The sequence below is a fragment of the Lepidochelys olivacea genome (genome assembly GCF_965140295.1).
Source record: "Lepidochelys olivacea isolate rLepOli2 genome assembly, chromosome: 13".
Classification (NCBI taxonomy): domain Eukaryota; kingdom Metazoa; phylum Chordata; order Testudines; family Cheloniidae; genus Lepidochelys; species Lepidochelys olivacea.
In genome coordinates, this window is record NC_140423.1 from 17,165,314 (window position 1) to 17,186,636 (window position 21,323).

General features: G+C 43.0%; 1 protein-coding gene across 1 annotated transcript in view; it reads left to right on the forward strand.

The window, feature by feature from the left end:
- The first annotated feature begins 10,243 nt into the window (after positions 1 to 10,243).
- PTGIS (prostaglandin I2 synthase) overlaps positions 10,244 to 21,323 on the forward strand; it is a 56,204-nt gene continuing 45,124 nt past the window's right edge. The window contains exon 1 of the mRNA XM_084645897.1: positions 10,244 to 10,359. The gene's annotated coding sequence lies outside the window, so the exon portion shown is untranslated. The remainder of the gene's footprint in view (positions 10,360 to 21,323) is intronic.

A 21,323-nucleotide genomic window follows, 5' to 3' on the forward strand; every position in this document is an offset into this window, starting at 1 on the left:
TAGAGACTGTAAGCTCAGAAAGTCGGGGTTCACCTCTTTGTTCTGTGTTTGTACCGTACCCAGCACAATGAGGTCCCGATCCCTGTTTGGGGCCTGTAGGTGTTACTGCAATATGAATATGATAAATATAAGAATCACAATTTAAAATATATTGCTATGTGGATGGAAAAAGAAACTTATTTTTGTCATAATTCATCTTTCATGTTATATTGCTACTAGTGGAAGAACATGTTTATCTTTATTGAGTTGTCTACACATCCTCATAAATATTATATTATATACATGGTTGTGTGTGTTTAAAGTTAGTCGATAAGTCTATTGACTGAATAGGGACCTCATGATTTGCCCCTCTTTATATTAGTACGGCAGATGATGCTATTACAAGCCTTCCTAGTTCTTTTTTATGAGTATACAAGCAAGTGTTAAGTCTTGGGACGACATGCTATGTGTTTTGTTATGAAAGGTTGTGGTGAAGGGTAAGCTGTGTGATCAGCAAGAGAGATTGGTCTCTGACTGGAATTAGTTCTTGGGGCCTGGACATTGATGTTGCGTTGAGATCCTGGAAAGTGGGGATTGCCTGCATTCTGTTTGTGACCACCTCTGTTCAAGGACTGGTGTATTTGTATAAATAAAACAAGTTACATTTAAATATACTCAGACTCCATGTCACTGATTTCTCCTCCACTGGGAAGCTGATCTGCAAGACACTACTCGGAAGCAAGTTGACACTTGTGTCAGAATGGCACACTTGTGTTGGAAGTGAGGACGACATCATTATTACACTACTGATCTCAACCCAAGCCCTATTTGGAGTATATTGCTATACTAGAATCACAGCACCTTTCAGCTCAGGAATTCAAAATTGAATTACACCTCATAGAAAAGGAGGACAAACTAAGGCCCTAGATATTAAGTGACTTGCTCAAGGTCCCACAGAAACTCTAGGTCCGTTTCCTGGAGTGGTTCTTTTCATGTATAATAGCAGCGTGATCTGGAGAAAACTGTCATGACTTTTATGCTGTTGAAGGCTCAACATTTCTGGATTTCTATTTCTTGTTAGCTGCCTTTGCAGGACAAACAGTGACCATCTTGTTATTGAACTGAGTCCGTGAGATGTTTTTATTCAGACAAAATCAAAATTCAAGTCTGAGTAAGAAACAGTCATTTCCTTGGCATGTGGGGCTAGACAAAGGTATTTGGACCTTAACAGCATAATAGATCTCCTTTTCATAGGACCTGATCCTGCCCTCATTAAAGTCACTGGCAAAACTCTCTGTGACTTCATTAGGGGCAAGACTTGAGAAGCAAAATATCAGACACATCCATTGTGCCACATTGGGGAGAAAACTGACTCTGGTTTGTTTTCTGTAGTAGTCTAATCTGCCCCACTGCTATAAATGATCACCAAGGCAGTATTTCTTAAGATGTGTGCACTTAGCAAAATTTCTCCCTTCATTACCATTGTTTGGATTTTGTAAATGCTGACACATGAACGATGCATTTTCCGTGGATTCTCTCCTATTTCCTGCTAACTAACCCTTCCAACTCAGGAAAAAGAAATCCAAGTTTTGCTATTTTTTGATTATCATATTATACCAGACCTTGGGCCAGGTCCTTCCCTGGTATGTGACCCTACTGACCTCAGCGCTCTTCCAGCGGGGCTCACTTGGACTCAGGGTGACTAATAGACTAGGATTCTGTGGAGCTTTTCCGTAGGGATGTGGTGACACCCAGGATCAAGTCTTTCCTTTTCAGTGAAGACACTGGGCCATACAGCCCCGCCATGCTTCAGCACCACTGAGGGCTTCAGCTTTTGCCTTCGCATTCTCTGCTGACCCTCTTTTGTGCCATAGAGTCAGAGGAAATGAAAGAGCCTGCAGTAAATCAGAAAATTTCACGGTGTTGTAATTGTAGGGACCCTTTGGACTTCAAGACTGGATGGGAAGGTTGTGCTAGTTCATCCTAGCTGAGTTCTAACCCCACTCACAGAGTGGGAGCCAGCTCTTTCCTTCCCTGGTGTTACATAGGAAGCTAACAGGCTGCTGGTTTTTTGATACATTTTCCTCCTTTAAGGGCCCGATCCTGGTCTCCCTGAAGTCACTGCCGAAGTTCTCATAAACTTGAGTGGGAACAGAATTGGGCCCTCCAGTTGGTATCTCCAGATAAACCATATAAATAGGGTTCTACTAAATTCATGCCCATGAAAAATGTGGCACACGCCATGAAATCTGGTCCCCCCCCCTCCGTGAAATCTGGTCTTTTGTGTGCTTTTACCCTATACTATACAGATTTCACTGGGGAGGCCAGTGTTTCTCAAACTGGGGGACCTGACCCAAAAGGAAGTTGCAGGGGGGTCGCAAGGTTATTTTAGGGAGGTCGTGGTATTGCCACCCTTACTTCTGCGCTGCAATCAGAGCTGTGCAGCCAGAGAGCGGCGGCTGTTGGCTGGGCGCCCAGCTCTGAAGGCAGCGCCCCGGCAGCAGCAGCACAGAAGTAAGGGTGGCGATGCCATACCATGCCACGCTTACTTCTGCACGGCTGCCTTCAGAGCTGGGCAGCCGGAGAGCGGCGGGTGCTGACTGAGGACCCAGCTCTGCAGGCAGCAACGCCCAAGTAAGGGTTGCAATACCACACCGTGCCATCCTTACTTCTGTGCTGTGCGGGTGGTGGCGGTTCTGCCTTCAGAGCTGGGCTCCCGGCCAGCAGCCGCTGCTCTCCAGCTGCCCAGCTCTGAAGGCAGCGCCGCCGCCAGCCGCAGCATAGAAGTAGCAGTCCTACAATCCCTCCCTACAATAACCTTGCAACTCCTCCCCCCCAACTCCTTTTTCGGTAAGGGTCCCTACAATTACAACACCGTGAAATTTCAGATTTAGATCACTGAAATAAGGAAATTTATGATTTTTTAAATCCTGCGACTGTGAAATTGACCAAAATGGACCATGAATTTGGTAGGGCCCTACATATAAAACTAACAGCATTACAAGGGCTCCCTAGAATATCCTGTGGGCTTTAATGACCCAAATAAGCAGCTCAAGGTTTTAAGAGCATCTAGATGTGATACCAGAGCTGTCAAGTAACCATGCTGCAAAGTGCCTTGTCCTGCCAAGACTTATGAAGGGGGAAGGTGGGAGAGGAAAGAAAGTGGAGTTACGATGGGAATGGGAGGGAAGTGAATTTCCATACCCTGCACCTACCCCTTCAGTTGGAACAGACACATTTGGTAGCAATTCTGGTTCATTGAGGATTCCTTCCTAATGTTGTGGGTCATGTTTTTAAAGGGCCAGCTTCTGCTATCCTCACTTGTGTGGAGTAGTACCTTAAGCCATAAACAATACCACTGATTTCAGTACAGGTTCTTATGGCCTGAGGTGCTCCTTAATGTGAGTAAGGGGATCAGGATTTCACCCAAAGAGTTTGAGTGTGAAAAGCTTGTCTCATTTGCACTTGCCATGACTATGTTCGTGCTCACAAATCAGGTATGTACACATGAAGAGCTGGTTATTTGTCTGTGCAATTTCTTAATTTGCACCTGTATCTGCAGTAACTCTGTGCACATGTTTGTGTACTTTAACTCTTTAGAAATCTGGCCCTTTAATTCTTGTTGGGATCTGGAAGAGAGATGTAACCTCTTTCAAGAGCCCATTGCAAACAAACCCCAGATTAAAGACTGCCGTTGTAACTATACATAGAATTTGCCGTTAGTTAATAAGAATATCTTATCTATGAATATATCTGTGGATCAACACTGAAAATCCCGTAGATGTAAATAAGAGAGAGAATGGTAATGAGAACTTTCAATAGCACGCAAGTCCCATTTTCAAAAGTGACTTAAGCACTGAGGAGTCCGTCTCATTGAAAGTCAATTAGGCTCCGTTCTTCAAACACATTTAGGCACCTGAACTTCCAATGAGTTAGGCAGAAGCCAAGCAGGGGTTTTGAGGATCACAGTAGCATCTATATCTGGCACTTAGGCCCAGATCCACAAAGGAACACTTAGGAACCTAAGTGACTTGCCCAAGGTCACACAGGTGGTCTGTGGCAGAGGAAGGAAATTAACCCAGGTTTCCTGAGTTGCAGACTAATGTCCTTACTACTGGATTAATAAGACTGGGACTTCTCTGCTTGGAAAAGAGATGACTAAGGGGGAATATGATGGAGGTCTATAAAATCATGACTGGTATGGAGAAAGTAAATAAGGAAGTGTTATTTACTCCTTCTCATAACACAAGAACGAGAAGTCACCAAATGAAATCAATAGGCAGCAGGTTTAAAACAAACAAAAGGAAGTATTTTTTCACAAAATGCACAGTCAGTCTGTGGAACTCTTTGCCAGAGGATGTTGTGAGGACCAAGACTATAACAAGGTTCAAAAAAGAACTAGATACATTCATGAAGGATAGGTCCATCAATGGCTATTAGCCAGGATGGGTAGGGATGGTGTCCCTAGCCTCTGTTTGCCAGAAGCTGGGAATGGGCGACACGGGATGGATCACTTGATGATTACCTGTTCTGCTCATTCCCCCTGGGGCACCTGTCATTGGCCACTGTCGGAAGAGAGGACACTGGGCTGGAAGGACCTTTGGTCTGAACCAGTATGGCCGTTCTTATGTTCTTATGTTTATGTTGTTCTTATGAACATCCTTCTGTCCCCTTCTGGGTTCAAGGAGAATAGCAGGTGCTCAGCCCCTCTCAGGATCTGGTTATTAAAAGAACTAGAATAACTAATTCCCTAGATCATTAAAAATGCTGTCATTGTTTCAGTTCTGCTGTATGTTTGCTCAGAAGGACCCAGTATGAAAGGCCCACAAGTGAATGTTTATTCAGTGAGAAATCATTGTGAAGATTTCCAAAACAAGTATCTGCTCCAACAACCCATTTTCTTTGGAACTTGGGATGAAGTAATACTGGTCTGGGTAATATAAAATTTGGACTCCATGCAGAGCCAGGGGATCCCACCACTTTCTCTGAAGAAAGACACATTGTTTGAGGCCCTTTCAACTAAAGATTAGCAGATTGTCCGCACAGAGTCCTGCTCTGATATAACAATTGTATTTATGAAGGAAACCAGCACTGGTTTGCTAGGCAAAGGTGGAAAAGCAGCCAAAATAAGCTGCCAGAAATAGACTAAAACCTCAATCTTTGCAAATGATTTAAACAAGTTTAAAGCTCCCCAACCAAAGCAGGATGTAGGAGGCGTTTGATAAAACCGAACTGCACATATATTTTGGCGATTGCTGTGGCCCAACGAATTAGAGTTTAAAACAAAGGCTCTGAAATAAAAAATTACTCTGGCTAAGGTCAAGACCTTGTCCTTTAGGAAAGCTGAGTGTGTGTAACTTCATTGTGGGGCTGTTTATAACCAAGGAGCTTTGTTCTTGGTGGTCTTGCAAAGATGCAGGCTTCTTCGATTTCCAAGAGTTTATTTTGGCTGCTGCTTTTCCTTTAGCAAAGAACTCACTCCCGGTTTGTGTCATTCGCAAAAGGCTTTTTCAAAACAATCCCCCTCAGATCCGTTGAAAGCAAAAATGGTGGGTACATGTTATTGTGTTTAGTGGAGTCCCTTATTTTCTTTCAGTACGTGGTTATACAAAGGGTGCAATACATCCCAGTGCAGGTGGTTGCTGCAGGGCTCTCTGTACTGCATAAGCCCCATTTTAGTTCTGAGGGGCAAATACTGTCCCCCTTTACAGGTGCAGTTCTACTACTCAAAAGGGAGGCAGGATTTGAGGGGCAGAGGCAGGTATCATAGAGTAGCCCAGTTCACCCATCCTCCTGGTGGTCATACATACACAGAACAAGCATTCATTACTAGAGTGCCTCGAAAATGGAATTTCCATCACATGGGAAATTCTGACAGTTTGAAATTTGCTTTGTCCCAAATCAAGACGAAACGTGGAAATCTCAACATTTTCACAGAATATTCCAAAGTATTTCCTGTTGGAACAATTGGAATGACCTTATTGAAATGTTTCGTTTCGACTTTTTCCCTTCAACTTTTATATTCTAAGTCAAAATGAGAAAGTTAAAAGGAAACATTTCAGAACTTTTCCGTTAAAAATTTCTTTGACAGCAACATGTTCCTGCGAAACATTTCAATCTCAACAAAACAGCATCTTCTGATGGAAAACTGTTCTGCTGAAAATTTTTTGACCAGCTCTCTTCATTACCCCATTCTCTTTTGCTTATGGTCATGGGTGAGGCTTGGCAATTAGGAGGATCAAAACTCAAGTTCTGTCCTTGGATCTGATGTTCTACACCTTGCTGGTTAAATTGCCATCAGACTCAGATTAGAAGACAAAGGCCTAATCTGCTGTCAACAGAACTTTCCCAGACTGGTTGCTAAAGGGAGGTGATCTACCTAGTAACAGGCAGTTGATCTGGATGGAGATAATATGGTAGTGAAGCCGGGTTGTTTTTTTTCTGTAGCGACAACAGGCAAATGTCTTCCTGAAGAAAGTTCCTCCTCCTTCTGCAGAATGGTGGAGGGCTTCTCTTGCAGTTGCATGCAGCATTGTCTAAAGTGAAGGGCCTAAGGAAGGTCACAGCTTGACTCCCAGTGGGGAACAGCTGTCAACAGATTAACCTGGCTCATTTTCACTCTCTCTGGTAGGAGCAGCTGGTCAGGGTGGTGGCGGCAACCTGATTTCTCCATCCTCCTCTAAAAAGAGGTGGTGGAGGAGGAGGTGAGCCTGTTGGAATGTAACAGTTAATGTCTTTCTAGTAGATCTCTGACTGGTTATTCACAGATGTGTTTAGAGTGAATGAAGCCCTGGCTGTAGTAACCATGCAGGCAAATCAAGTGGGCAGATTTGTGTGATCTTGTACATACACAGCCCTAAAGTGCTCTGTGCCTCAGTTTCTTTATCTGTAAAAAGGATGATAATATTTATCTGGCAGCATGGTGTTGTGTGGGGTTAATTAAAGTTTGTAAAGGGCTTTGATGTCCATGAATGGAAGCTATTCTGGCAGGGCAGAGAACTTTTACCAAGCCACAAAAGACTAGTTTTCTCCAAGTTGGTTTTGCTTATTTAGTATCCAGATTTTCTCTAAATTTCTTGTTCGTACTTCCTGGTACTATACTTAATTTTTCTTTAGCTACTCGTGATTCACATAGATCACTAGAATATTCCTGCGCTGTCCACTTCAAAATAATGATGAACTCTCAACATTTACTTAGATGAATTTAGCAGACTTTTAAGAAGCTTTGTAACTTACATTGATTTCCAGCACATCACTTCTGTCAAAGAGTATTAAAAAAGGGGAAGGCCAAGGGGCTAACTGTCTGGTCTGTATAACCTACAGCTTTGAGAAGATGAAATATCAGGTGTGTCTAGACGAAATGATGATCTGAACAAAAGTAGGGAAAATTGTTTTTTCAAAGACGTACATTCATCTGCCATAACCTATTGGCTATGGAAGGTCATAGGGCCCTTTCAGATCTGACACATTCATTCAGCAGTCATTTTGCTCACGGGATCTTTTCTGGTTCACCTTGATTAATCCAACTGGGACAAAGTGAAAGAGGGAGAAAAAGGAGTGGGCCCTAATCTAATCTGAAGCTAATCTATATAGAAGGGCTTGAAGAAGCAAATACATTTATAGATAGACCTGGTTTCGATTCTCTGCCTTACCGACGTTTTGCTCAAACATGACCCCAGTCTGCCTAATAATCTTTGTCCCTAATTGATTAGCTTTAACCTGCAGCAGAATTGTGGCCTAGGCTGAAGAAGGATGGTGCTGTGGTTAAGCCGAAGGGGTAGGACTCTGACTCATGAGAACTAGATTGAGGGTCAGGTGTCCTGCATTCTACTCTGGCAGCTGGGCCTCGGTCTTTTAAAAAGTGAGCCCCCATGACAGCTCTATACCTCAGTTTCCCTTCTGCGTAGAGAGGACAATAATACTCAGCAGCCTAACAGGGGTGTTGTGAAGCTCATATTTATAAGACCCATTGCCTTTCTGTAGCTTCTTCCATTAGAGAATGTATCTGGGGTGATGGGGTAGTGGTGAAGGAATTGTTTTTTTATCCAGTGTGCCTGTACAAACTTTCCCAGGAGTGAAAATACTTTTTTTTCCTTTTACTTAGGAAAGGAGGGAGAAGCACAATAGCAGGGGGAGTGAAAGGTCAGCTATTTATCTGCCTGAAGCAGCAAGCCTTCGCTGTCTGAATACAAGCTCTCCTACGCATGACAAGTAAAGTTGGGAGAGGGGACGGACTCCTGTACATACAGCGTTATCAACAGACATACTCCCAAAATATTGCAAAATGGTAAAATTCCCTAGTTCTTCCTTCATTGAGAAGCATAGGTAACTCAGTGTCTACACTTGTGCTGTGTCAACTTCAGTACATTGACTATGGCTCAGCACAGCTTGGGGAGGGGGTGTTACTGAATTGCTATAACTTACATTGGTGGGAGACAAATTTGAGGGTAGACACATGAATGACTAGGTCAGTGCAGGGTGGCGTATGTTGACCGAACTTTGTAATGTAGACTTGGCCTAAGTGGCATATTTTCTGTATTGATTGGGCAATGCCACTCTGCCCTTTTTCCATTTTGCTTCATTGCCCTGAGATGATAGGAGGGAACTAACTGACAAGTGTTCCTCCTGACAATATTGAAACCCAGTTCATAGTCACAAGCCACCAGTCACGACAAGTATGAAATCCACTGCCTCCCTAATGTAGGTTTACATGATTTTAAGTTTTAGAGAGACCTATGGTTCAAATCCCAAGTGGTTATTTTTAAAGGAGTGTAAAATCTAATATTAATATCAGTTTTCAGAGTAGCAGCCGTGTTAGTCTGTATTCGCAAAAAGAACAGGAGTACTTGTGGCACCTTAGAGACTAACAGATTTATTTGAGCATAAGCTTTCGTGAGCTACAGCTCACTTCATCGGATGCATTTGATGAAGTGAGCTGTAGCTCACGAAAGCTTATGCTCAAATCTGTTAGTCTCTAAGGTGCCACAAGTCCTCCTTTTTTATTAATATCAGTGTTTTCATAACTGTATTTTTCTCTAATTTCCATATATATGCAATATTATCTGTCAAATATGTTTGGATTTAAGTCTTTTCCTGCAATGTTCCAAACCCAAACATTGCAGCTTTGTGCTCATACATGAGAACCACAAAGTGAAATTAGCTGGAAGCAGAAGTCATACTGACTAGTCAGTTTTTATTATCCTCCCAAGAGAAAGCACAGACCCTACAAGCAGCAAAAAATAAACCAGAGTGTTAAAATTCAGTGTGATTCAGGCAAGGAGTGAAGGTTTAGCCAAAGGAATTTTGTTTGGTCAGTAAAACACGGGGTCAGATCTTCAGCTCCTACTAAGGTCCCTTAGTACCCCCAAAGCACTAAAGGGGCTGCTGAGAATCCCCTTGGCATAGGACTCATTCCAGGTGGCAGGAGAGGCACGTTGAGGAGTGGATACAGTGCAGTGTGACAACCTCTCCCGGTTTTCTGATGTGCCTTGTGATATTTGGTGGGTTTTTTTAAAGCCCCAGCTCCTAAAGTCATGTGATTACAGAAGAATCTCAGTTTTCATTTAAATAACAACACAAAGGTTCTAGCTCTAATAGTTGCAGAAAAAACTTGAAAACATAAGGTAAGTGAACCCCAAGTGTTCAAAAAGCAGAAGGCAAATAAAAAGAACTCCAAAATCATTATTTTTGGCTTAAAAATCATGAGATGTTTTTAATCTTGTGACTTTTGGAGGCCTAACTCGTGATTTTTGGACACATGGGGGAGCTGTGCTGATATTGTTCCTGCTGGTCCTTGGCCAGTTAGGTGCTGCCTAGTGGACTGCTCCAGCCAGCATCATTTAAAACACCCTGTAGCTCTAAAATCACAATTGTGGAAAGGTACAGTTGAGGATCCAGCCCACATGGCCTGATTCTCCTCTCATTTACACTAGTGCAAATCAGAAGTAACTTCCTTGAAGCTAATGGAAATACAGTGGTACAAAACCAGATGAGATAAAATGAGATCAGACTTGAGACTTTGATTTGTAATATGAGTGTGTCTCTTTAAAAGACCTGGTTTTGATTTTTGTCTTTGAATAGCAATGCTGGTGATGGGGAAAGTTTTGTTATGAAACTAATTTTACAATTCTGGCAAGGGCAGCAAAAGGCTGAGGCAGCCCTTGTGGAGACCAGCTGCTAAAACAAACCCAAAAGATGTTTTCCCATGATTCCTAAAAGACTCCTTAGATTGTCCTTGAACAAATAAAGATTAGGAAATATCAGGAGAGTTGCCAACAGTTCCTTCTTACAAGGGATGTCCTTTATTTCTTTCATCTCTGTGCAACGAGATTGGGAATTGCTGAGTGCTGCAACGAGCAGCAAGAAATACCTCTGGCAAATGTAGGTGATTACTGATTATTATTAATTATTATTTATTTAATAATATCAGAAGGAGGGTGGGGTAGGAGTGCTAAGAAAATGGTCCCTTATTTTTGAAATATAATGTTGGCAACCCTAGGTTGGGCCCAGAACTGCAATCTGCAACACAACATGGGTGTGCAGAAGGCGAACTGTGTTAATATTAGAAAGCATCACACCTTTTCCTTCCCTTTCAGTTTAAATAGCCATTAGAGGAGGAAATCAGGAGAAAAAAACAATATGTGGTATTGAACAGATCCTTAAAGAGAACCCCAGGGGATAATTTGTCCTCCTTTCCCTGGATTTGGACTTTAGATCTTGGGAGGGGGGGAAATAGTCAAAATAATAAGGACTAAAAATAATACATATCTTTAAAGATTTAGGGTTAAAGCTTGCACCCACTGATGACAATGGCAAAGCTCCCATTGACTGGACTAGCAGCAGGATTAAGTCCATTGCCTGTGTTAATGTTTCTACCTAATCCTGAAGGACTTTCTATTTTACTATAGACCATTACCATAACTAGTATTTTACAAAGTATATGGGTCTTAATCACATGGGAGTGTTTATGGACTGAATCCTGTTGTCTTTACTCAGAGAAACTGTCCATTAGTTTCAAAAGGCCTTTAGCCTGGCAGAGAACTCCTTAAGGGGTGCAGGATTTGTCCCGGCGGCGTGGGAGTGGTTAGGTTCCTCTCCCCAGGGATTTCCCTACACCCACCCTGAACTTCCCCAACACCTCCCCCCCAGTTTTGTGAACTAGTTACATGCAGTGTTGCCAATTTAATGATTGTTTGGAAATTTGAATTGAAATTGAAACATTAATACACACTTTAAAAGCATATAAAGTATATGATAAAATACGTGTATCTGAAAAAGTATAACAGATTTAAAAAGTATGAACATAGACTAGCTTCCTTATACAGCTGTTGTTTTTTATGACAATGTCAGTGCTTTCATTTTGATAATGTTGGCCAACCTAATAATTTCAAATTATGATTTGTAAGCAAAGTCTAAATGAGCTCTCCCTGATGAGCTGGGGGGCTGGGGAGAAAGGCTTCAGGACCAGATTGTATTTACATTCACACCTAATCTATCTAGGTATCCAGCAAACAGAGCTGTGTTGCCCAAGTGATAGATTTTGGCTGGGGTTGGGTTACAAATCACTTGAATGTGTGTGTGTGTGTGTGTGTGTGTGTGTGTGTGTGTGTATGGGGTGGGGGTAATGAAATGTTCTTGTTCTTATTGTATGAGTAAAGGGTAGTAGAACTGTACTTAGCCTGTGCTGACTGAGGGCATCAAGAGAGAGGGTGGGGACAGGTGTTTTGCTTGATGGTCTGCCTGAGTCACAAGGTACTACCTGACCTGCCCCTCTCCTCTGTTTAAAGACAGAGCTGATTAGGCTCCATTGATAGTCTTTTGTTTTGTCAAGTGACCATTACAGCTGAAATCACTGATAATCAGGTCTAAGTGCTTAGACCTGCTGTGGGACAGTGTTTCTGTGGAAGAGACGGCCCAGCCTGCACTAGCAGTGAGGTTCCCCCACTGAGAGCTCAAGAGACCAATTTGCAGAGGTCACAGTGGCAGGTGGCAGCAGAAGGTGACAGCGCAGGGCCATTGGCAACAGAGCGATGGAGTGACCAGTGGCACAATGAACAGTGGCCAGAGTGAACAGTGAGCAGCTGAAGGAACGAGCAAGGTGCCTTCTTGCCCCCCATCTGGCAGGTGAACATATGTGAAAGCACCTCTGAATTCTGAATCTCCACTGACCAAGGACAACACCGGTGAGTGTTAATGATGCTGTTACGAATGCTGGAGACACAACACAGTTCATGAGAACAAACATGGCTGTGGCATCCTACTTTCTATTTAAGCAAGAGATACCGCACACTACAAACTGGAGGCCAATGTTAAGTGCATTGTCACTTGTTCATCCTGAAGTTGAACACTGATTCCAAACAAGACCAGCAAATGCTCACTAACTCAACTGACTGGCGTCTAGCAGGTGGTACAACAGTGAAAGACTCAACAGTTGAAAAAGTGAAGAACTCTCTCACCACATTCAAAAAATTTGCATACATGGTTGATGAATGCACCAGTGCAAATGGGCATCAGGTATTAAGTCATTGTGTACGTTATCTTGATGTCAGTGATAGGCCAATAGATGTATTTCTAGATGTTCAACTTATAGAAGACACATTGGCTGCATCTGTGACAACCCACATCTTAGAAGAGTTAAATGCTTGTCCGGTGGATCCCAAACAGATGGCTGCTTGTGCATCTGATGGAGCTACAAACTTCTCTGGTAGACATGGTGGAGTACAAGCTTTGCTCAGAGAAAAATGTACCCCTAATCTCTCCTATATACACTGCAGAGGCCATCTACTCCAACTAGTGCTAGTACAAGCTGCAGACTCTTCAAAAGACATTTAAAAAACTATACATTTAATGTCTTCATTATATTCTTTTTTTAGCAGGAGTCCAAAAAGACTGAATATCTTGAAAAACATAGAAGATACACTGGGACTGAAATTCAAATTAGTCCAACCTGGGAAAACCCTCTGGCTTTCTCATGAGTGAGCCTTGGCTGTTGTCTTAAAATTACTCCAGCTGTTATTACTGGCTTTGGAAAGTCTCTACCAAGATGGGCTGGATCTAAGTAGTGAGGCTGGTGGATTACTTTTGCTACTATGTTCAGAAAAGACTATTGCCATTCTCTCTCTTGTAAGTCTACTGTTGAAACCACTTGGGTCATTAAACAATGCCATCCAGGCATCTGCTACAACAGTAGTAGATCTTTGTCCAGCAATAGGAGCTACATTTGGATCAATCAGAGAGTTATCCATTGAAAAAGTACTGGAAGAAGCAAAGACTTCAGTCCAGAAGTTGACTAATGAAGGCATTTATATTGAATCCTTAAGTGAAGAGGACAAGAAGTGTTTGTTAAGACAACTGAAAAAGTACACAGACTTGATTCTTAAAAATTTACAACAGCAACTTCTAGATTCTACTCAACCTCTATGTAGCTTTTACAGATCCCTGTCCTATAAAACACTGACTGTTGACTGGAGTGAGGCACTACCAGCAATGGGGCTGCCAGGTGGTCAGGACAGAATAGAGAATTTGAACACAGAGTGGAATATCATACGATGAATGAATGAAGATTTGACTTCCACTTCTTTTGTATCTTTACTAGTGGCTCGACCCAATCTTTATGCTATGTTTCCTCAGATGAAAGAACTAGGAATTCATCTCTTGCTACTCCCAGTCACAACAGCTACAGTTAAGTGTTCTTTTTCATCCTTGAATAGAATTTTGTGTTCTGAAAGAAGTCGCCTTCTGCCTGATCATGTGAATGAACTAATGAGCATATCAATTGAAGGAATGGAAGTACCGAACACACGAGAAGCCACCAAAGATGAACACATTGTGTACAAGAAGTTCATTAACAGAGTTGTGCAAAATTATAACAAGAAACCAAGAAGGATGTAGATGTAGTGCTTCATAAAAGGCTTGAGTAGCCAACTTTAATTTGTAACGATTTAAAGCATGAGTTAAATCTAATAAAATGGTCATGAAACATTTTTCAGTTTTTACTATGGTGCCATACAGCCCACCTTCACCCTCACGGTCTCACCCCTCATTGGCCTTGACACCGCTCCCCTGTAAATTCGGACACCCCCCCTTAATTTCAATTCCTGGGGAAAACTCTTCCTCTCCCTCTCCCTCCTATAGTATATAGGGGCTGTAGAAAGGTGACAAGCGACTCAGGGAGAACTCCTCTGGTGCTGGGACTCTGTTGGGCTGTTTTAGATGCAAGGGGAAAACCAGGGGTTGGGGCCAGAAGTGGAAGAAGTCATGTCAGGAGTCAGAGGGGTCAGGGTCATTGTGCAAACTGCAGAGGGGGCACCAGGGAGGGTGCTGTAATTTAGAGCAGCCCCTAGGGCTGCTTAAGTGACCGTGAGGCCATTTTGGCTCCTGAGCAGCCCAAAATTGCGAGGGTGCAAAGGTAGCAGAAAGCCACTTTAGTATCCTCCCTGCCCCTGGCCTGCACCTTCTTTCTTGTGCCTCCTGGATGTTCAACACAGAATCTCAGCCAACAGGATTCTTTCCCATTGACCTCAGTGATCTTTGCCCAGCTCTTTGTACAATGTAGTGTAACTTCAATGGGTTCTGGCTGGGCAATTAAATCCACATCCTGCCTGGTCAGAACATCATTGTACGTTTGATTTTAAAACAAAAATGAGGCCTCAGGCTGTGCCCATGGTGGTGAGATGCCGGCAATAGGGCAGGAGAAGTACTTGGCAGAGGTTGAGGCTGAGGCTGGCTCTATGGTAGAAAAGGTTTGCCTGTATAACTATACCAGCAAACCCTCCTAGTGCAGACACAGCTTCCACTGCTTTTCCCTGGTACACCTTATATCCATTCCCTGAACGAGATAAGCTGCAAGCTAGGCAGCTCTCTAACACCACATTCTACAAGCCATTACCCTCTGATCCCACTGAGGGTTACCAAAAGAAACTACACCATCTGCTCAAGAAACTCCCTGAAAAAGCACAAGAACAAACCTGCACAGACACACCCCCTAGGACCACGACCAGGGGTATTCTATCTGCTACCCAAGATCCATAAACCTGGAAATCCTGGACGCCCCATCATCTCAGGCATTGGCACCCTGACAGCAGGATTATCTGGCTATGTAGACTCCCTGCTCAGGCCCTACGCTACCAGCACTCCCAGCTATCTTCAAGGCACCACTGATCTTCCAGAAAACACCATCCTGGCCACTATGGATGTAGAAGCCCTCTACACCAACATTCCACACAAAGATGGACTACAAACCATCAGGAACAGTATCCCCAATAATGTCACAGCAAACCTGGTGGCTGAACTTTGTGACTTTGTCCTCACCCACAACTATTTCACATTTGGGGACAATGTATACCTTCAAGTCAGCGGCACTGCTATGGGTACCCTCATGGCCCCACAGTATGCCAACATTTTTATGGCTGACCAAGAACAACGCTTCCTCAGCTCTCATTCCCTAATGCCCCTACTCTACTTGTGCTACGTTGATGACATCTTCATCATCTGGACTCATGGAAAAGAAGCCCTTGAGGAATTCCACCATGATTTCAACAATTTCCATCCCACTATCAACCTCAGCCTGGACCAGTCCACACGAGAGATCCACTTCCTGGACACTACAGTGCTAATAAGCTATGGTCACATAAACACCACCCTATACTGGAAACCTACTGATGGCTATACTTACCTACATGCCTCCAGCTTTCATCCAGACCACACCACACAATCCATTGTCTACAGCCAAGCTCTAAGATACAACCGCATTTGCTCCAACCCCTCAGACAGAGACAAACACCTACAAGATCTCTATCAAGCATTCTTACAACTACAATACCCATCTGCTGAAGTGAAGAAACAGATTGACAGAGCCAGAAGAGTACTCAGAAGTCACTTACTACAGGACAGGCCCAACAAAGAAAGTAACAGAACACCACTAGCCATCACCTTCAGCCCCCAGCTAAAACCTCTCCAACGCATCATCAAAGATCTACAACCTATCCTGAAGGACAATCCCTCACTCTCACAGATCTTGGGAGACAGGCCAGTCCTTGCTTATAGACAGCCCCCGAACCTGAAACAAATACTCACCAGCAACCACACACCACACAACAAAACCACTAACCCAGGAACCTATCCTTGCAACAAAGCCTGTAGCCAACTGTGTCCACATATCTATTCAGGGGACACCATCATAGGACCTAATCACATCAGCCACACTGTCAGAGGCTCGTTCACCTGCACATCTACCAATGTGATATATGCCATCGTGTGCCAGCAATGCCCCTCTGCCGTGTACATTGGCCAAACCAGACAATCTCTACATAAAAGAATAAATGGACACAAATCAGATGTAAAGAATTATAACGTTCAAAAACCAGTCAGAGAACACTTCAATCTCCCTGGTCACTCAATTACAGACCTAAAAGTCACAATACTACAACAAAAAAACTTCAAAAACAGACTCCAACAAGAAACTGCTGAATTGGAATTAATTTGCAAACTGGACACCATTAACTTAGGCTTCAATGAAGACTGGGAGTGGATGGGTCATTCCACAAAGTAAAACTATTTCCCCATGCTTATTTTTCCCCCCTACTGTCACTCACACCTTCTTGTCAACTGTTGGAAATGGGCCATCCTGATTATCACTACAAAAGGTTTTGTGGTTTTTTGTTTTGTTTTTTCTTCTCTCCTGCTGATAATAGCTCACCTTAAGTGATTAATCTCGTTATAGTTGGCATGGCAACACCCATTTCTTCATGTTCTCTGTGTGTATGTATATATATATCTATATATCTATATCTTCCTACTATATTTTCCACTGCATGCACCCGATGAAGTGGGATATATCCCACGAAAGCTTATGCTCAAATAAATTTGTTAGTCTCTAAGGTGCCACAAGTACTCCTCGTTCTTTAAACTAGAAGCTGTCTACACTAGGTAGGGTGACCATATTTCCTAAAGGGAAAATGGGACACTGTGTGGGGCTAGCTCAAGCCTCCTCTCTCCCACTGAGATGCTCATCCAACTTCCCCTCACCCCCCCACAGGGGTTGGCATTGCTGCTTGTTCGAGCCCGGCCTGCCCCCCTCCCCGCCTTTCCCCCTGCATAGGGCTGGCATTGCTGCATGTCCCCCCCACATGTTCCTCTGTACCCCGTTTTTTGACAAAAGTGAGTCTTTGTCCTATTTGCTCTTGCCAACTGATCAAGCTGGCAAGGGCAAATGGGACAAACGCCCACTTTTGCCAAAAAAATTGGGATGGCCAGGTTAGTGCTTAAAAAATGGACTGACCTGGCCAAAACAGGGCATGTGGTCACCTAACACTAGGGCTTTTGCTAGTATAAAGACGTAGTAAAAAATCCTCCTCTCTAACTGACATCACTATATCAGCAAAGTTTCCGGAGTAGACTTGGCCTAAGAAAAAAAAGTTGACATTTGACTTCCCACAACCCGAGGAATGACATCTGGCTTCCCACAACAAGTGGCCCTATTTACAAGTGGCCCTATTTATACCCAAATCACATCCAGCTGAACACACAATTATACCCTCTCAGGGCAATGGGAGCTAAGACATGATGCTCCACTAAACCCCACTGAAAAAACTGTCACCCTTAAGATAGAATAGCTGGGTGCAGGAGAAATTCTGGGACAAATCACACTGGTACAGAGAAATAGGAACGAATAGAATAGCATCATAGTCTGAGAGCGGTTGAGCATTTGCAGCTCCCATTTAACTCTCAGGATCTGGCACATAAAATATACTGGAATGTAAATCACAGAGCCCTGTTTCGTATCATCCCCTGTGTAACCCACACCCACTCACCATAGCATGCTATTTCCCTTCGAGCAGAGGCTGGGCCATAGATAGATCTTGATGAGTCTGTTACAACCTCAGCTAGAAGAACTGAACTTTTTAGCTCAGGCAGTAGAGGATTATGCTTTAAGATCTAGAATTCTCAATCCGCACTGCTGGGAAAGGACCACAGCATGAAAGAGCCAATCCTGCAAACACTTAGACAGGAGTAACTTTATGCACATGTGTAGTCTTCTTGGCACTACTGGGATGAATAAAGTTATTCATATGCATAAATGTTTGCAGGATAGGGGCCTAGATCAACAAAATGCAGCAGGAATCATTTTTTTCCTCTCAGTTCCACAGTGTCATGATGAAGGCTGCAAAGCAAAAGCCATCCCTTTTCCTGCTGCTTTGAGTGTGCCTGGCACACTGACATCCCAGTGTGCAGCATTCCAGAGCAATTCCTCCAGCGTGGTTACGGGTTGACTATTTAAACTGAATCCAGATGCTTTTCAGAGGCAAAAATAAGGACTTTCACTGCAAAGAAAGAAAGAAAGAGACACAGATGTTTACAGAAAGCAAATCTGGGTCTGTGGAAATACCCATTTATTTTGGTTGCAGAAGGATTAGTTGCATCAGCTGGAACTTCCATGGCATTTGGTTAATATTTTGTCAGTAGCTGATGTTTTGTTCCATAAGAACAGGAGCAGCAAAGTATTTGAAAATTGAAGAAAAGTAGTGTCTCTCATGTATAATATGAATGCACGTTTCATTTAGCAGGCTGTTCATGCAGATGGGAGAAATCAGAAATATTTGCCTGCCAAATTTGCCTTAGAATTTTGCAAAATATTGGGGTGATAATTAACCTGTTCATTTTCTTTTTAGCAAACCATGGAAATGATTGGGGGGAATCCCCCACCCCAAGCTCTAATGTTAAGAATCAGGCACTGAATAAAAAACTGTGGAAAGAAGGAAAATAAAATACGATACCGTTAGGTCTGGGAATGGGGCTAGTCAGATTCAAGGGTTAGAGAGATGAAAATAACAACAGGGAAAGTTGAGTTAAAACAAGTAAGGGAACAAATCAAACAATAGGATCTAAAGAGTGATCAGGACTGGAGAATGTGAAGCAGTGGAAAAATAGGGAATGGTAGCTCAATGAGTAACGGTACATAGAGTGCAAAAAGTACGTAGACGGCAAAGCACTGTAATGCACTGGCTAATGTGTACATGTATTATTGCCCTTTGCTGGATGGAATCAGAACTGTTCTACCTCATATCTTAGGCCCTATAATGCGCATGGAGATTTTTTTATATAGCTCAAGTGGTAGAGGCCTCAATCTCAGATGTTCAAAAATCAGGAGATTGGCTTAAAAATCTGGAGATTTTAGAAAGTAAAGATACATTTCTTTGTATTTATCTTCTATTTTTTTGAGCTTTTAGGGTACACTGGGCCCACATTTTCATTCTTTTTTCTGCAACCATAAGGTCTAGAAAGGTGGGTTTTTCTTTTTAATGAAACTGAAATTTTCTCATGGCTCCAGGAGCTGGGACTTTAAGAAAACCAACAGTTGTCACAAAATTCATGATAATGTCATTAGATTTAGCCTGAGTTCTCTTCCAGTTGTCACTGTAAGTTTAATTGGCACAGGGCATAGTGCTGATTAGAATTGTTGAGAAAACGTTGATGAAAATGAAGTTTTGATGGCAAAGTAGGTATGAAAAACACCACCAAAGTGTCATGAACATTTTCACGATTTCCCCCCTCTGTTTTCCATTCAGCTCTAATACTGAATGTAAAGCCCTGGACACACTAAGTTTGATGTGTTATATGAGAGAGATCAATCAGGAGAACATAAGTCTGAGTGGTTTTTTTGCAGGATGGTGGTGGTGTTGTGGATAGCAACTTACCTAGATTAGGACCTGAAATGTAGAGGAACTGCTCAGCACCTGCAACTCCCCTTGACTTTGACACAGGATCAGATGCAGGCCCTTGAATAATATTTGATCAGCATGCTTTAATAGCTGAGCTGAGAGTTGCTAATATGAATACATTTGCTATAGGCTTGGGGTATTTTTCCTAATCTAAATGAGTGTTTATGTCTTCTCATGCCGTGCTTTGTACTAAGCAAAACCGCTGTATTCACCATTGCAGCAGCCTTTCTTCTTGTTCTCGTGGATACTGAATGTCTGACCTGTTGCTATTCTTGGTCTCATGTTGCTACTGCCTGATAATGAAGCGCATTTTGAAATTCCAGAATTGCTTTGTGTCTGTTTTGGGACCCTATTAACAATAATAAGGCTGGAGCCACAAGGAAGAGGCATGAATTTCCTGTATGCTCACAGGCCAACCCCTTCACACCACATCTGCAGAAATAAAAACAAACAAAAATCCTAAATGACAGTTTTTCTTCCAGTTTCACAATTGTACTAATTCAGGGGCAAGAAAGGGTTAACAACTCCAGTTAACGTGTCAGATTCTCAGGCGGTATAAATTGGCATAGCTCAAATTACACCATTTGAGGATCTTGCCTAAGGGATCTGAGGCTAATGTCCCTACACTGGAGCACTTTAACTGGGTGTTACTTAACTAGTCATCTTCTTCTTCAATGCTTAACCAGACAGTTGGCTGTAGAGATTGTTCGCCATTTGGTCCATTCCTGCGCAATTGCGAAGGCTTGGCAGCCTGAGTCCAACATCGGAACAGACTTGATGAACCCATGTAATGAGGGTTCTACCTCTGGGCTGCCACCACCCTTCGGTTGGTGGAATTTGATCCCAGATGTTAAAAGCCACCTGGAGAACAGAGTTCGCTGGAATCTCTTGTGGCATCCTTGCGACATGTCCAAAAAGCTTAAAGTGCCGCCTGCGGACAATGGCCCCAGAAGTCTGTAGACCCGAGCGACCATAAACATCTGCATTACAGATGAAGTCATTCCATTTTATGCCCACTATATGACGATGACATTTTGTGTGGAAAGCCTCCAGCTTTGTCCAGTCTGTGTGGCGTAGTGTCCATGTTTCGCAGCTGTACAACACTATAGGAAGGATGCAGCTCAAATAAATCCTGAACCTGGTTGTCCTACTAAGATGATGTTGATTCCATATCTGTTGTAAATGGCCCGTGGGAGATGCTGTGATGCCAATCTGATGGAGAACCTCCGTGTGAGAATGTGGGGAGCAGGTAAGTATAGAACCCAGATAGTAAAACCTGGAAACTGATTTGACGGTTTCATTGTACAAAGAGATTGGAGTCGTGCGTGGACCTGGTTCTAGATTTTTCAGTTTTGTCTTTGACCATGAAACCTATCTTAGCTGACTCCTTCTCCATACACTGGAGTGCCTCAAAAAACCTGTCGGGGCTCTGTACTAAAAGAACAACGTCCTCAGCATAGTCACGGTCTCTGAGTGAGAGATCACCGATCTCAGTGTCCATGGACATGACGGAGTGCTGCATTATGAAATCCATTGCCTGACAAAGGAGTGCAGAGGCACTTGAGGCTACTTAACTAGAGGGGACATTAAAAAAAACGAGCATCAGGGCTCTGCTGTGGGGTTTCT